We start from the raw sequence: 12,575 nt of genomic DNA on the forward strand, positions 1-12,575 counted from the left end.
ATGCCTTGTACTTGCCCAGTTCAGCAGCACACTCAGTAGTGGTCCCTGAGGCATTTGGTGCCCGATCGCAGCATAGGATGGTTCACGTATTTGTTTTCAGAGGTTGTGAAATGCCATCTCTGTTGCCCAACACAAATCCCGTACGCTTATTGACGGCTGTAAGCTGGTGCACGGCTGCAGATTCTGCTTCTCTTGCCTGCTCTCTTTATTTTAGTCCGTAGTGTGGTAGATGGAGATTATTGTGATGTAGGTGTGTTTGGTGTTGGACAGTGATGCTCCAGGCTTCTGGAACGGAGTCGCTTAACAATGCAGCTTATGGCATTCCTCCCTTTTCTTTTTAAACATACCAGGCAATTAATACCTTGACAGGTATTTCTACCTCACTACTGTGGTATCTGCAGTTATATGCTGCAGTCTTGACATGGATTCTTCATCTAGAGCAGCTGTAAAAGTTACCTTCAGGTACTGCCACACTATTTCAGTTTTAGGATTAATTAGCAGTTAGCAGCTGGGGCATGTCTTTTGTCCCCACGAACAAACACTACTTACTCTAAGAAATGGTGTAAGACTAGGATCTGTGAACTCTTTTTAAAGAGCTGCTACTCTTCCCCACTGCCACTAGTCTTTGACCACTCTATTAGTATACGCAGTCTTTGGCGGCTTTCCTCCTCATACTGATTTTTTTAATCCAGTGTATTTACGGACTGCTCAGTCCTGTAGGCAGATGGTCTGCCAACATAAGTTAAAAGTTCCCATTGGCTTTGTAGTATTATTTACAGAGAATTAATACCAGAAACAAATTATTTGTTTTTCCATTTAATGGATGTGCATCTGAGAAGTGGACACACATAGGGTTTTGTTACTACAGCGAGCGCTGCCAAACTGGGGGGATAAGATTCCCTTGGCAAAGAATAGTAGCTGTCAAGTTTTAACCTAACAGAATTTTGCCTCAGGAATATCCTGTTTGCGTTTTCTTTTGGTAGTGTTTGGTTATGGGATGAAAATAAAGTCAAAAGGTGGAATTCAAGATTAGATTTGTTTTCTGCAGTACAGCTTGTTTTGGCCCTATAGGCGGCCTTGAAAGAGCAAGTAAATGGGACGAAGTTGATTTAAAGAGCTGCTGGTTCGTTCTTCCCCATCTTGCATGTTGAAGGAAACCTGGAGGAACTGTGGAAATGGAGAGATTTCCCAGAAAATTACCTGTACTTCAGAAGCATATTTTTAGATATAGTTTTGATGCAGCAAACCACAAAGTGAACAGGGGTTTTTTTACTACTTTCACTGGTATTTGGGTCTATGTACCATGCAATAGGATAAATCAAATATGGAAAGATATCACTAATAACCTAAACTCCTGTGGAGTTGGTACAAAGGCTAGATGTGGGGTGCAGGGTAAGGAGAGCGTAGAGCTCTGAAAGGTGTCTGTTCGTCATGCATTGATTGAAAAGCACTAAATGTCTGTAATGTGTGATATGTTAGACTTGAATTTGATCTGGGAGTGCTGCTTGTTAGCCCAGGATGTGGTTATGAACTAATACGCATCTCCAGCTTCAGAGTTTGATGTAGACCAGGAAATGGTTTTGTGTGTTTTGGGGTTTTTTCCTCTTTCCATAGATATAGGTCAAGTTCAAGTGCTGTTATCCCACTGTGGGCAGGCATTGGAATGCCCTCTCCCCCCATGAATGAAAAAGACCGGTAAGGGATAGCTCCTTTTTAAAGTCAATGCTGAATTAAAGTCTCTAGGTCAAATTCAGCCCTTGGCCTTAAACCGTGGTTGCAGTTTGGTCTCCTGTGTGTGCATGTTTTGTGATGGACAACAAATGAAAACAATCTTGCACAAAGTCAAAGCTGTTTCCCGTTTTCTTCAATAATATTTCATTTACCCTTCAAAATGGTAAGTTTGGGTTTATATTCAAAGGATTGCTTTATATTCAGAATTGCAAATTCTGTAGCTCGAAGAGAGACTGGTATTTTATTTGAATAATCTCTTGTCTTTCAGGTTGAATAACACTTGTGTTTTGAGTAGATAAGATAACAGTTCCAGCAGCAATAAATTTCCTGTTGTCATACTGTCTTTTTTCCTTAAGCATTTCTAACTAAGCAGTTGGCCTTGTTAGAAGGTTTTGGTTAGCATTATCAATTAGTGGCTTTCCTTAACAGTGGGGACTGTTAGCTTTGTTAATTACAAACATTTTCAAACATTTTTGATTAATTGGAGTGGTTTATGTCTGAAAACTTCTGTCCTCTTCTTGTGAGATGAAGTTAGTACTGATTTTTTTTTTAATTGGCTCTTTTTGCTTGGATTTTTTTAATTAGCTAAATGCTCTTCTGAACGTTTTATAAAGAGGATATTGTAGTCTCTCCTAGAGCATGCACCGTGTTTCTGCTTCACTTCCTGAGAAATGAATGAAGGGAAGGAATAGTTTGGGTATAGTCCTATATATTATATAGACCCATAATTTCTTCTTCCCTAAACTGGCTTTTTAAAAAATTTTACTTCACTGCTGATTAGGATACTGCATTTGAAACTGTTCTTTCTGTTCCCAGAAACAGTTCAGTACATTAGTTTTAAACTAATAGGTAACATTTCTCAAAGGCAAACTAGGTCTCATATTTGGAAGTGACTCAGGTTCTTTCAGTCTCATTCACATTAAACTGTTTTTGCACCTTTAAATGAGTAATACCACTTAAGTGACTTTTTTAAACATTTTTTCCATTTCCTTCTTTTGTTGAGCAAGAGTGCCAAAAGGAAAAAAAAAGTATCCTTGGGTGCAAGTCCTTGTTTCTCACTCTTGCATCTCCTTCTCCCCACACCACCAAGGGCTTTTAAATGCAGAAGACCAAGTTGCAGAGTTTAACAACTTGTGTTACCTCTTATATTTCATTTTCCCAAGTGAGTTAAATGCAAACATAAATATTCTTAACATGAATAGATCACTTTGAAAAAGAGAGCTGTTATGAGTGCTAAATGTTGCTATCTTGGCTCAGATCTAAGGTGAGCTTGTTGGATGTTTGTTGCTTTCCAGAAATATGTCTTCAGTCTGCTTTAAATTCATGGACTCTGCCTTCCACTGGCCAGGTCTCTGCTGGAGGGCTGTGCTGAGTGTAGGTGAGGACAGAAACCATGAAGTCTCCTGTAAAAGAGGCCCAAGCCATGTTACAGCTTGGACCCTAAGACAGTTTGGGGAGGAGAAACCAGCTCCCTTGACCCCTGGCAAATCGGACTGGTTGAAAGAGAACTCTCTCCCTCTTAGTATTGCTTCCCCAGGTAGAACTTTATGTAGATGCCCCTGAAGCAGTACCCCATGTAGCTGGAAAGAGAGCAACTGAGACCAACGTGCCCGACAAGTGCAGCGTGGGAAGTAGGCTGTAGGGAATTATTCTCTTTGCACGTTCAGTCATTTTAGTTCAAACCCAACAAGGAAGAGACCAGTTCTCTGATCTGATGGTAGAACACTGTACTAATTAAAATAAACAAAAGTTCCCAAGACTTTAAATGCTTGAAGGCGTTGCTGACACCAAAACAAATAACCAAGCTTTAAACATAAACCTGGTCTATCTGGCAGCATTGGCAGAATAGCTGTTGGCATAACATACTTTAAAAAATAAAAAAAAAAAGCTGCAACCTCCTTTTCCTCACTGATACTGCAACATTTCTCAAATCTTACTTTGATCTCCAGGCTTTTCTCTGAAGTATGTGGACCTACAACAAGGAAGGGGTGGGAAATGCCATCTCTAGGCGTGTGTTGCATCTGCTCTAGGGGGCTATGCTTGCACAGCAGGTTAAAAATTTGTTAGCATAGACAAAGTTTGTCCTGGTGTGTAGTGAGCCTCAATAATAAACTTGGAGTCAACCTGCTGCTAGTTACAGCAACATTCCTCATTGGAATATATCTGAAGGTACCCTGACCCAAAAAAAAAAAAAAAAAAAAGGAAAGCCAGTTGAAACAAATTACTTGTGTTCTTGGGAATCTTCTCCATCTGAGGAGCAGACTTAATGTCAGACCCCTGCAGCCCTACCCTTTTGTTACAGCTGAATGAGCGAGAAGCTGCTCTTTCCTTGTAGCTGGGGGTCATGTGGTGGAAAAGTTGCGAAATGCTGTATAAAAGTCAGGAAAAGGAGAAAGAACCTCAAGGAGACTTGTCCTCATGAGGCTGACTCGCATGCTGTCTGAATCATGTGCACTTCTCAGCATGTGTCTTGCCTCTGTACACAGCTGGAGCACTTCAAGATGTTCCTTCTGTATTTTACTGAGAAGTGGCCATGGCCTACCAGCTGGTGACTTTTGAGCTGCCCTGCTGTAGAGAAGGCATGGTAACGAGCAGTCCTCTGTTACTTCTGGTGGCAAGGCTGTCTGATCTTTTCCAGCTCTCATGTTTAGGCTTCTGCAAGAGAAAAATTCCCCTATAAAAATCAAGGCAAGTGACAGCTAAATCCACTCCAGAAGAGGTTTCTTGGCTCCTTAAAAAAAAGGGGGGGGGTGGTAATAGGTCGTTCTCTGTAGTTGATCCCATTCTGACAGTGCTCATTACATCAAATTTGAGTACTCACTCTACCATATGGAAAAAAGGGGGGACTCTGTCTAGGACCACTGCTGGGGAAAGTCTCCAATGATGTTTGTGCGTCTTGACCCCAGGCAATTCTTCCATTCTTCCTTTGTTAAACAAGTGATTTGTTGAATGCCAGTGACCCCTTAGTAAGTCTCCTGAGCTGCTGGGGATGGGAGTGACACAGAATTGTCAATAATAATATCTGGTATGGTTCATCATGGAACATTTTTTAACATTCAGGTTGAAGTCATCCCTAGGATTTAAGATAGTGAGGCTGATTAGGAAGTGAATTAATGACAAAGTTATCAATGCACACTCAATTATTTTTTATTTTGTTTGGGGATAGCAGAAGCAAGGGAGCTGATGCTTTGGCTGGTTCTAGAATACCTCCTTCCTGACTCCTGGCGCTGCGAATAGCAATAAAAATTCTAGAGAAGTGTGACAGAAAGAAAAATAGCTTTTAGAGACATTAAAGGGAGAGAAGGGCAAGACCTGTGAAGACACAGAAACGTGGGATGATGGTAGGCAGATGAGATAGCCATGTTTGCCCTGTTCTGTCATTGTGAGACTTGAATGGAAAACTCTCTTATTATTCTTTTGATGATGCCCCCCCTTTTTTTTTAATTAATGAAATAGAATCAAGGTTCTCCCAGTCCTACAGGATCACTTTCATGTTTCTTTGCAGACAGGTGTATGGCCTCATTCTTCTCCATCTCTAGTATCTCAGTTCCTCTAAGGCAGGATTCATCATCCAGCAAAGATGCAGCTTATCTAACAGCTGCTTCCAACCAGTGCTTTGGAAAGGAGCATAGCCTGGGTGTCTTTCTTCTGCAATCACTTCCCATCTGTACGGTACAAGTATTTCAGAATAAACATGCTGGGAAATATTTGCACTGTGTGCTATAAACAGGGTGCATGTTGTTTACCTGAAGCAAATATCTGCCCATCAATTGTATAACAGAATAGTCAAGAAAAGGGAAATTTTAATCTTGTAAAGTTTCATAGATAATTATTCTTGATCAACTGGTTTGACAAATTTCTTCTTCAGTAAATATGGCTGGGGTGGTTTCTTTAAATATTTTATAGTTGATTTTCTGTTTCGGCTTTTGTGCTTCACCCCATAATGACAAATTGTGGCAGTTCTCAGCCTCCTGTATTACCACTCTTAACAGCTGAGCTGCTGGAGCAAATACTCCTGGAAATCTATTAATTCTGGCAGTATCCACATCAATGCATAGTTCTTTGCCTCGTGGGTGGAGTTTGATCTCAGTTTAGGCTGTAAAAAGTATATTTAGACATATATAATTTCCTACAGCTCCATCAGGCTGGGTGCTCAGGCTTTGTTCAGTATGGCAGGCTGAAAGCTAGCGAATGGGTTTGTGACCGTTGGGGTTTGTATCTGCGCGTGGTGTGCTGCATATGGGCATGTGGATGTCCACGTGGCTGCTGCGGTAACAAACAGGATCTTGCAAGTCAATTTGCAGTGATGAGAAGTGCGAGTGCCATCTGAATGTGGCATGTTTCATTTAGGCAGTCTGACTTTCTTGGCTAGAAGATACCTGTTCCTCTACTGGAGAGGCAATTCTTCCTCTCAGCCTATATGCCACCAGGTGGGCCAGGGGATTTTACAAGGCTTCCGGAGGTTGGAAATCAGAGGTTTGAGAGCTTTCCCTTCAGGAACTGATGATGGTTCAGACCACATCAGTGGCTTTGCTTTAGAGTGGATGAGGCTTTCATTGAAAATTAAGTTATTCCTCTTCAGATTGCTGCCCTCCTCCCTTACTGGCTTGCCTTGAATGTCTCCTGCTGCCTCACAGGGTGATAGATGAGTAGCATCTTGCGATGTGAGCACTAACACACACTCGAGGCCCCCAATACCGCATTTCCAGTAATGATTCCTGTTCACAGATCCCACTGTGCATCCTGCAGTGGAAGACAACATGCTGCACAGGAGGCTCAGTGCTCCAATACAAACTTTCTGTTGGGACCACATCCCAAACTGTTCTTGGGATGCAAGCTAATTAACTTGCCCTCTTGTTTGTTTTACTCCCATGTGTCCTATGTCCTCCTATGCTCAGATGGGAACATCTAGGCCTAGGACCACCTTTTTGGTTTTTGTTAGGACATCTGCTCCAGGAGTGTGCGAGCCTGTGATGGAGCCAAAGAATTACTCTGCAAGAACTGACTCCAAGTTCTGCGCAAAACTCTCTGGCAAGGCTGAGAACTGTCATGCAAGCAGCATGATTCTTGCTGATGCAGAAGCTAAGGACATTGACTGGAGGAGTTGTGGCTATGTGAGAGAAGCAGGGGTGGGAAGAAAAAAATTTGAGTGGGGTAGAAAAGCCAAGGGCACTGTCGAAATGAGTCTTGGGACACCTCCAGTGTGAGCTGAGTGCTGTGGCATTAGGTACTGCCTGGAGAAAGGGTTTGGATCTGTAATCAAAGATGGCATTTCTCATTGTTTAGGCCCTGCTTTATTCAAGGAACTGGAACTTTTTTATGTCCCTTTGCAAATAAGTAGAATTTCATTAAAGAAATGAGATGGCCCCCAACTAGAACAAACAGCAAGACCTGCTTTTTCATCTAGTTGTCCTTGTTCAAGAGGGACTTGTATTAGTAAGCAATTGTTCAGTCAAGGTCATCAGTCTCTTGCATGCCAGGGCCCCTGGTTTCATCTGTTACCTACCTCATGTCCCAGGGTCCCATGGCCAGCGCTTGTCACTGAAGCTGTCCTGGGAAATTGACTGGATGGCTCATGGGGTGCATCATTTGCAAGTGGCTGAGCAAATGTGTTGCAGGGAACAGCTTGGAGACTGAATGGAAGCTGACAGTTTCCTTGGCACCCAAACCAGAAAGAAATCCATTGCTTTGTCTCTAGCTTAGCAGAACTAAAGGGCGGCAAGGCAGAGAGTAGCTTTTAAGTTGCAGGTACCAGACATGCAGGGTGGGAAGGAGCTCAATCCATAGGCAGCTTTCTCTAAACAGATTTGAATTGAAATTAGGCAATTTCACAAGGAAGACCCCCAAATCTTATCCTCTGAGCTGGAAATGGTAAACTGACACTAGAGTTGTCTGCTTTGCCCCGTGGCAATGTGACTCTGGGCTGCAGTGAAATAAATTTACCCCCTTAGGGTAAGAGTGGGAAGGAAGTGGGCAGGATGCAAGCTATTACCTAATACTCTGATGAGGAAAGCTTGAACTACATCAGAGGGCAGTGGGACCCTTCCTAACCTGGCATCTACTGGGCTGTTGCTGAAGGCACTGGCCAGGAAATTCTTCCCTGCCTCTTTTGTAGGACTGAGGTGGGTGAGGAGTGCTGTGTTAGGGGAGGAGAGGCAGGGTGGTATCAGGGATGCACTGTAGGCTGTACAGTAAGGTGGTGCAAAGCGATCCTTATCTTTACAGTGGCCTTCCTATGTGGCGCCTGGCTGTCCTTGGGGTGCGGAGGGTTAAAGAGCTCGCTGTGGCCAGAGGCCAGGTGTGGGGGGCAAGGCTGTGCAATGATAAGGATTAAAGTTCACAGTAGCCAAAGGTTCAGAGAGCTGGAGCCTGCACTCCTGGGGTCTGTGGCTGCTGTCAGGCAGGGGACCAAAACAGAACTGTGCTTCCTTTTTACACAGGGGAAATTTGGGCTTACCTGCACACACAGGTGACAGCAAACAAAAAAAATGCAAAGCAACGGCAGGGGGAAGAGGATTCAGCAGAGCCGTTGTTCAGTTGCTCTCCAACTTCCCCTTAGTGAAGCTGTATGGATTTTGTGCCGCTGTTGTGGTTTCTCTTTGTACATTTGTAGCAAGGATGTCCCTCCCTCCCAGGTTCTGTAGTGCTCTCCTGGCAGGGCAAGGGGCAACCACGGCTTGCTTGGCGGGTGGCACAATTCAAAACTCTGGCTACATCCTGAAAGGCAGGGAAGGCAACTGAGCACGTGGTGCTGTGTACGGGGGAAAGAAGGTTGGCTAGAAGAGGCAGAGGTTAAGAATGCAGCCAAGGGAACAGCAGGGGGAAGGCTAAAATGTTTGTCCTGCACTCTGTAAATATAGCAGATATGCCTGGATTTCAAACCCGGTTTAGCAACACTCACATACACACAGTTTCACGGAGAGCTTCTTTCTTTCTGCGTTGCCTGCAGGGACAGTAACATTGATGCTAAGCTGCAAACAGTGGGAGCCGTTCCAGTATCAATAAGGATTTTGACGAGGGAGCAAATTTGTTTGCTTGGCTGCAAAGGCCTTGGAGTCCAGTAAGTGGTACACAGTGACCCCACCTCCCTACCAAACAAGAAAAATCTCTCGAACCAAATCCAGCTCTTCCAATATGAGACAGGCTTTGCAGAGTCTCAAAAATCATGAGATTGTTTGAGTTTTGAGAATCCAAATTAAAAAAAAAAAAAAGCATTGCATTCTGGTTTTGGCAGTTTATGGCCAATCATGTTTCCAACCTTTTCTCCACAACCAAAAGATGTGGAAATAAATCTTTTTAAAAAGAAAAAAAAACCAACACAACCCAAACAAACAAAAACAAAAAAACCCACTTCACTGAATCCATGACTCCAAGTGCTTTGAGACTAAATATCATGAAACTTAGGGCAAAACTGGGGGAGCTAAAAATTGTGCAAAGCCAGTATAGTGCTGATACAGTGTCCTCCCTGCAGTCTTACACAGAGCAAACCAGCTGCTTGCACCATTAGTTGGGGATGACGGTGCTAAGCAAGGAGATAGTAAACCTGTAGGATGTTGCAACTTCGGTTTGGTGTTGGAGAGGAAGCAAGAACATGTGCTGTTCTCTTCAGTCTTCAGGAGCAGGCACCGTCCAGCCTGGTGCTACTCCAGCCACAGGTAATGCCTCTACCAAGGAACCCCTACTGCCATGGAAAATGCAGTTTCTGCAGTTTCCCTGCCCCAGATTCTCCCTCCTCAATTATGCTGACGGTGGCAGTTTTTGCATGCACGAGAGCTGACCTGGTAGCCCCACTTACATCCCTTGATTTTCCTACAGCTGATGTGTTGGAGGACCCCTGGTGCACAGCAGAGCTGGCCCTGCAAAGTTCTTCTCACTGTGGTTAGAGGCAATACCCTGCTGTTCTGGGTACCCACCCACCATGTCTCAGGGCTCATGAGGGAGTTGAAATGCTCATTTTTCACACCCCACATTCTGAAAGTTTTAGCCTGGTGGCTTCTCCCGAAATGCTTGAGACAAAAATACATTTCCTGTTTAGAAAGAGAGCGAAGATAAGCCCTAAAGTGCAGCCGCCGGCTCTGGCTACCTCAAGTATAAACAGCCTGCGCAGCTGGGCGCTGCTTTTGTTTGTTCTAGCAGCTTTTTCTCTTTAAAGGTGCATTAGACACAATTATACAAAGTCCGTCTTCTGGCAGCATCACTCCCGACTGGCACGAGAGGTCTGGGGTTGTTAGCTTCTTGGGAAAGATCCTTCTAAAAGCCCCGAGTGTCCAGCATGAATTCCCACCTTTGTTCTCGAGGCAACAGCACTAAACACCACCAAACTATGTTTCTACTTTGCATTTCTCTAACGCTTTTCCAGCTTGGTATCTGAGTGCTCTGTAAATAGTCACTCCTAACCTCCCTGGGTGGGGTGCTGAGGATGGGTTTATTTTCTTGGCTTAGAGAGAGTGAAAGGTTTGCATTGTGAGTCAGCAAACAGTCTGCAATCAAGTTCAGGAGTCGCATTTTCTGCAATTAAGCACAAAATGGCCTTAAAGCTACCTTTGGCCAATCTGGGGCTGGTGTGGCTTCCAGAGTAAATCGGAGCATCCATGAAATCCCTCTGTGCAGCAAGATTAAGATCTGTAGAGGAAATCAGGATTGTGCATTCTCTCTGTGTAGCTGCAGCAGAAGAGCAGACTCTTCTGTCTCACAGCTGTCCCAGCGCACCCTGTGCCCGGGGTAGAGCTGAGATGGTCTCCTGCTCTCTGGCTCCTTGTTTTATTTGCCACATGTGATGGTGCCTAACCCCATCAATATTCTAGCAGATACCATGAGCTCCACTTGGCTGGGTACATGAGATTTAGATAAGATCAGGGCAAATCTATGCTATGATCTAATCAGGCATGAGCAGCTGAGATGGCAGTTGACTCTGTATTTCCCCCTTTTGATAAATTAATCTAGTTTACAGATGCCTGTGATGGCTCAATCCTGCAATGTTCTGAACCTTCTAGTCCTACTTCAGCAAAATGATTAGGTCCATTTATAAGCCCAGGACTGGATCTACTGAAACCAGTAATGTCAGGCTCTTATTGCCATGTTTAGGTATCCAAGTATATGGTCTAAATTTTCAGAGTTTCTGATTCCACAAAAGATCCCACTGGGCGCTTGCCAAAGTGCTTCTGGGAACTACGTCTGGGATCCTCAGTAGCTGTCAGCATGGAGCCCTGCAACAGGAAAATGTGTAATGTGCTCTGAAATCCTCGGTTGGTTGGTGGATGAGTTACAGGAGCACGTAAGAAGGCTCAGGAAATGCCTAGTCTTTTGGTCTTGCTCAGTTGTGGGGAGTTGTTGTCTGGTAGATGTGAGATCTGTAAAGCTGTAGTGGAAGGAAGGAGCAGGGAGGAGTGGAAGTTCCACCAGTGCGTGGCTGTATTTGACTTCTCGTGGTGACACGTGCCTTCTTTCCTTCTGGTAACGTTTATGAAATGACTATGGAAGGCCTCAGCTGAGGCCCTGTAGGCAAGCATCGGTGTTTTGGTAATCAGCATTCAAACACTGCTGTAGCTGCATGAGCTGGTGTGAGGGAGTGCAGGGGAAAAGCTGCCCTTGCAGCTCTCTGTCCCTGCTGCGTTGCAGACCATGAAACTCAAATTTGTGCTTGCGTACAGCTATGCAAGTGACGTGCTGCCACCTTAGTCTCTCTTACGTATGTCTCTGGCTGTAACTTCCAGTGCTTATTCCTCCAGGGGGGAGTCATTTTTGTTCATTTATTGTTTTCTTCTTTATCTATGCAGGACTACTACCTTGCTGTCAGCTTAGAAAAAAGCATGGCCTTGTCCCAAAGGATCTGAGCGTCATGAGCAAGAGGCAGTAGATGAAAGCAGTGGTGCCATGGAGAGGAAGGGACAAAAGTTGTGCAAAGAAAAACCATGTAGAAGATCTCAGGGTTCCCTCTGTGCTCCTTGTACCGGGAACTAGTACAAGATGTAGCAGTTCAGCACGGAGCTAGTCCTGTAGAGCAGAAGCTGGATGAGATGAAGGTGTGCTTTCAGCTAAGTGTGAAAATACCTTGCTGAAGAGGGAGGACCTAGAGCTGTGTTCACCTGCAGCTAGAACCCACGAATGCTTTCCACGGAGGGGCAGGATGTCTGGCTGGAATTTGAAGAGATTATTGCAATAAAGATATGTCGCACCACTGGAGCCTTTATCAACAAGTTGCCAAGTGCTTGTCAGAGTGCGTAAATATTGTTATCACTGCTTTATTAAAGGGAAAATGAGATGAGAGATGGGAAGACTGAAATACTTGAGTAGCACCTAACTTTTATAGTGCCTCAATGGAAGGGCATTGGTCATACATGCTAGGAATTTAAGTGAAGCATGAATGAACTAGTATTTGATGTAGCACAGTATCAGTTGTCCTATCCTGCTGTTAGCCATAGTTAAACCCACTTTCTGTCTGGTAAATCTAGAAAATGTGATGTGCCTGTCAACAATGCAAGTTCCCCTGCCTCTGGTCTGGACCACCACTTCTGAACAAACCCAGACCGTCTCTAGGGAGTATTGGTCTTTTGTCCTGGTATGGAACTGTAAATGTTTATCTCATGACTTTGGAGAGTAACAAGCAAGACTCTCTGTGACCTGCCCTGTCTCCTGTTAGTGTAGATGATACGTGGAGCTGCTGTTTTGCTTTCTGACTCGCAAAGCTTCGCAGAACTCCCGGCCTGTTGAAACAGTGCCAGCGCACTGTGGTGTTCAGTGAAACAAGCAGAGCCTCCTCTTAGTGATAGTCCAGGAGTATCCACCACCACAGCCTGCAATTTCTTTTTTAAAACTGGCTGCTTGTGCCTGAACGAAGATCACAC

This window comes from Ciconia boyciana, chromosome 23 (genome assembly GCF_034638445.1).
Source record: "Ciconia boyciana chromosome 23, ASM3463844v1, whole genome shotgun sequence".
Taxonomy (NCBI): Eukaryota; Metazoa; Chordata; class Aves; order Ciconiiformes; family Ciconiidae; genus Ciconia; species Ciconia boyciana.